This window comes from Silene latifolia, chromosome 8, assembly GCF_048544455.1.
Source record: "Silene latifolia isolate original U9 population chromosome 8, ASM4854445v1, whole genome shotgun sequence".
Taxonomy (NCBI): domain Eukaryota; kingdom Viridiplantae; phylum Streptophyta; class Magnoliopsida; order Caryophyllales; family Caryophyllaceae; genus Silene; species Silene latifolia.
In genome coordinates, this window is record NC_133533.1 from 8,275,179 (window position 1) to 8,281,178 (window position 6,000).

The following is a 6,000-nucleotide window of genomic DNA, read 5'->3' on the forward strand; positions in this document are numbered from 1 at the left end:
AATTTGAGTTGTATTACAGTTATAATCTACATAACATTCTAAACATGATGATGTAACTTGTTGCCTCAAGTCATATGCATAATCATTTTTTTATTGTATTTAGTTACTTTGTAGGGTAACAACCGAATATTCTACATCACGTTTTAAACTAAACAATTGTTATGACTAATCACATACTGCAAATTTGCCGGAATCTTGAAATAGGACGAATTTGTATTAACAATGTAAATCAAACTACTTAATGAAAGCACAATATCTTCCATATTGGATTGTTCAATTGCATAATCTATACGTACTACCTGCATGTCAACAAAAAGAATACATGTACGCAAATTAATCACCTTATAAGCAGATTACAAATATTAATCACGTGATTTAGAGATTAGCAAGGAAGGAACCAGAGTTGGTTATTTGACTTCATAACTATGAAGTTGAACTTTTTTATTTTACGCAGAACTTAAATATTTAAATATTAAATTTTTAAATTTGTAGCTTTATACTATGAAAATTATGAACAATCAGGAGAAATCGACATGTAAACAAACTAAAAAGTTTAAACTTTAATAGCAATGTAGCGTCTTTGAGATCCAAAATTTATATGAAATTGAACCATTGATTTTCAAAGCACAATAAAACGGAGGCGGATAGAATGTTTGTCTTCAATGTACATTTCACATGACCCATGGAGAATTAAGGATGAGTGATATAAAATGTGTTTGACTTTAGAGAGTTACAATATTGATTTTGTTTTTGCTTGGTTCTCTTATTTCTCTATGAGGAGGTATTTATACAAACTCAGTGAGGAACTAAAAAGTCACCACTAATACACTTAATTATGCAAATTCATTGTATCATAATTTATACATACCAACTCATAATCTCTTACTATTCCTAATAAAATGCAAAGAAAAATAACATAAAATGTGTCACTTAAAATTGCTTAACAGGACACACGTCAAATAATAAACTACTCATCTTGCCTTTTTATTATGTTGTATAGATACTAATAGTTAACTCATTTATCATACAAAATTTCAAAAAAACAATTAATTTGAAATAAATTTTAAAGGATAATTAAACAAAGAAAAGTGTAATGGAGAAGGTCTCATTTAAATTCACCATAAACACAAAATTTTAAATATAATTATTTTAGTTTTACTTACTAAATATATTGCTAAACAATGCAATATTTTTTTTTTACAAAACCTTATACTTTACGTGAAATAATTTCATGTACTAAATACATGGTATTACTACCCTTGTAAAATTCTATTATTAGTGGTTAATTTACTTAAGTATTTAGGGAAAATTACTTAATTAAATAAATATTTTCTTTTCCATATGTTTTATATTTTTCAAAACCTTATCCTTTACGTGAAATAATTTCATGAACTAAATACACGGTATTACTAATCTTTTAAAATTCTATTATTATTGTTTAATTTCACTTAAGTATTTACAGAATTTATTTGTAAATTACTTAAATTAAATAAATATTTTCTTTTCCATATATTTTATATTTTCCTAAGAAAATATTTTATATGATCTTTAATACTCATTTGTCGATTAATTAGTTCTGTAAAACGTCTTCTATATACAACAAAGTTATGATAACAACAATAGTGAATTAGTGCCTTTCAAAAAAAGTTGTGAATTAGTGACAATACAATTTATTTTTTTTCAACTTCATTTATTCTTCTTCGTTCTTAATTTCTTATGTATTCAATTTTTTTATTTGGAATACATATAATACTACTCCATATGAAATATCTTGAAATTATTAACTTATAGTTAATGCGTATTTTTGTATTGTAATTTTTTTTGAGTTAATTAAGTTTAAAGCTAATAGAATATGGATGGATTTTTAAAGGAAATAAGTGAATTAAGTTAATGCAATATAATAATAAATTGATAATCCATGTCATATATTAGTTTGTCAAGTCACATTGTTATTGTGTACGCGGTTTTTTTTCATCCCATGTGGCATTGTCTACGTGACATTTTTAGGCTAACCTTTTAATAATATTTTATAGATGTTTATTTATTATTTCAGGATGGCCCCCCTCTTTCGTATTCGATCAATAGACTCCTCACATACAATTATTTGCTTTCTTTATTTTCTCTCACTCTTCCATGATCGATTCATTTATTGTTCTGCCGATTTACATGCTAACTAATTTTTATCTCAAATTTTTATATGCATTTTAGCCGACCTCCAACGGGAATCTCACAAACTGTTTTTCAAATAAAATATACTAGTCTTAAACCTGTGCAAATTGTACGGGTTTGCTGTTTCAAGTTGTACTAATGGAATTATGTTAAAATAATGATTACAATTTTTAGGAAGTCACATCTAAAATTTCCGATTGCAGTTGTTTCATTTGTAATTTGTACATGATGGAGCCACGTATATTTTGGAAATATTAAAAAAAATTATATTTAACATATATCAAAGCACTATATATAGTTAATAAAAAACAAATAATGGTATATTATAATAATTTAAATTTAAATATAACTAAAACCCGGGCAATTTACATGCATCATGGAAATTGACCCTTTTCACTCAATATTTATGTTAAAACCTCTCTCTCATTTTTTTTTAATCTTCCCTTTTACTTTTCTACGGCCTCTAATAAGATGATACTTTGATCGCTCTTATTCTTTTTAACACGATAAAAATTAAATTTTTAAGTTTAGGTTGTTATTTTTTAGGACATGTCGACGTTCTTATAAGAGAGTAGCTTGACTAGGGATGTCAGCGGGGCGGGTACAAGTGGGTACCGCCCCGCATCCGCCCCAATTGGGGTGGGGATGGGTAGAGCTTTGGCGGGTGTTGGGGCGGGTGCGGGTACGAAAATTGTACCCGCCATGGGTCATGGGGCCGGGATGGTTTTTGTATCTTACCCACCTAATACCCGCCTACCCGCCAATCATTAAAAAAACTAGTAGGATTATGATAATTTTATAAATCTTATTTAGTTATAATTAAGATATAATGTTAATAATAACTATTTTATAAAGTTTTTTACTAACTTATTTGGTGAAAAATTAAAATTATAAAGATAAATTAAAAAAAATAAAAATTAATAATGATTAAACCAACTTTTACAAAAAAAATTTATAGAATAAAATTATGGTGTAATGGGTAAGCGGGGCGGGTACGGTTTTATATTTCCACCCGTTGGGGCGGGGATGGTTTTGGAAACTTGTACCCGCCACGGGTGGTGGGGCGAGGATGGGTACGAGTTTTTCTTGGTGGGTACGGGTACGGGGGAGCCTATATCCACCACCGCCCCGCCCCAATGACATCCCTAAGCTTGACGGTGTTATAGTTTTTTATATTTAAACTTTACCATGTAACTAGGTAGTATCCCGCGCTTCGCGCGGCCTGTTTTAAAATTTTATTATTATAATTGAAGAAAAATAATATAATTCATATATGATCTTTAATATTTTTACATATAAATAAAAATAAATTAATTTTCCTCAAATTTATTTATTTTAGGTTTAATTTTAATGTGTTAAAATAAAATACATACAATTTTAATTAAAACTAATAAGTGATAGTTAATTATGCATGATCAATATTTTATAAATAAATTTGTGACTTATCAAATATCATATTAATTAAAATAAAATATATTTGAATAACGCAACGATCAACATTGAGTTCTCAAATTATATTATTTAACGATACATTATGTCCCGAATCAGTTAATATTTGTTCAAAATGATATGAATATAATTTTATATAATTTATAATTTTTTATGTATAACATGTGGTATTTATGTATCAAACATATAGCGTCCAAATTCAGCTTATTCAATTGTTTTGATTGTGTTTTGCAAGTGTTATGTGTCAAACATATCTATAAGAAATTTGCACCTTTTATTTTTTTTTAAACAACTATCAATTATATTATTTTTCTACAATGATGTTTAATAGTTTACTGTAAATAAAATAGGTTGAACTTTCTCAAATATTATTTTTTGATATTTAACTTCAAAGTATTTAAAAGATAATATATAAAATATTTAACTAAAAGTAATATTTAGTTAGTCATAATCAATATTTTATACTTGACGCATACATATTTAGTTGAAGATATTAAAGAAAAATGTAACGTGTTTTCTACTTGTTCATGTCGTTTATAATACTATATTACTTAATAATCATTACTTTTGTTTTAATTATTCAAATGCACTCGCGATCAATGTGTTACTGTGTACATACACACTCCTTATCACACTATTTAAACCTATCAAAATCTCATATGTATTCAATTTCTCGCAATATAATTTTTTTCATTCTCACACTATAAAAACTTATCTCTTAATAGTTTTCTTTAAGTTCTGTTTTTAATAAATACAATGACTCTCCCAAATATATTTTTCTTACCGGATTAACTTTCTTAAAAAAAATTACATAAATGTAAAATATTTTGAAACACTCACTTTAATTATCTACATATCAAAATATTTCAAAAAATATAATGAAAATTGTACTCAATTTAAAACATTTTTCGCAATGAACGCAATTATTTACATTTTAGATTTTTTATCAAATAATTTTTTACTAAATTTAGAATCAAATCACCGTAATTTTTTAATGTAATTTTATAATAAATTTATTAAACTATAATGAATATTTTGCTGAGATTTATACAGCATTTATTATACTCATATTAAATGATTAGCTGTAATTAATGCTTGTCATTAAGGCTGTATGGACACGTGGCGCATCCACAGTGTTTCAACTCGATTTTATATATATATATATATATATATATATATATATATATATATATATATATATATATATATATATATATATATATATATATATATATATATATATATATATAAGATTACATTTGGCTAGACTTGTCAAAACATGAGCCGACCTGTAAACCCGACCCTATTTTTTTAGGCTCAAAGACTCGTGAACCGAAAGGGTAAAAAACCGACCCGATGGGTCAAAGATAAATTAGGAATATTATTAAAATATTAATATTTTATATTATATTTGAAATAACAAATAAAAATATAATTATTTTAATATTTTTAATTAAAAAATTAATTTAAAAATTAATTTTATATAACTTTTATATCATTAAATAATAAAATAATTATTAAATTAATGAATATAATAACATTATTAATATTAAAAATGACCTAATTTTAAAGGGTGTGTTTTTTCGGTTAAAAAAGGATAAAATAAAAGTTATCGTAAACCTTTTTCTGACCCGTGTTCTGACCCTAACCTACTAACCCGAGACCCTTATGACCCGACCAGTATTTAACCACACGTATTCGACCCGAAACGTATTTTATCCGGCCCCCCCTGACCCAACATGTCCGACCCGTTTGACAGTTTTACATTTAACAACTACTCGTACTGTCTTTTGACCCATAATAGTACTCTGCGTCTGTAATTCTTATTTGATCAAAACGATAAATTGGCTCCTATTATTACGCCGCAAGTCTCCCCTATGACGGGTATAACGGTCACAAGTATGCGACGGGTCAATTAATACCATGTGGGGTAGATAAGACAAAACCGAATGCTACTTCCTAGGCACTTTACTTTTGTCTTATCTACCCAACATGAGTTGTAGTTGACCCATCGCAAGCTTGCGATGAATATGTCCGTCACAAATGAGAATTTGTGATTATTACCACCAAGAAACCGCATTCTCGCCCACAGTCCCACATAAGTCTAGTGCCTATGAAATACAACCTTTTGGAGTTTTGGGCCAAGAGATAAGTCTACTTCTTGTTTCAACCTAATTGTTTGATTATATCACTAATAAGATTGTTCCATAAGTCTTCTCATCATTGCCCTTGATCCGTTCATCGCCGCTCTATATCTTTCCCAACATCATCGTCCCTCTCGCTCACTTCTCTCTTATTCTCGGGTACCCAATCTCACCCCTAAATCTCATCCTTCACAGCCGTGATTTTCTTATTCTCGTGCATGAAGTGAAGATTATATAA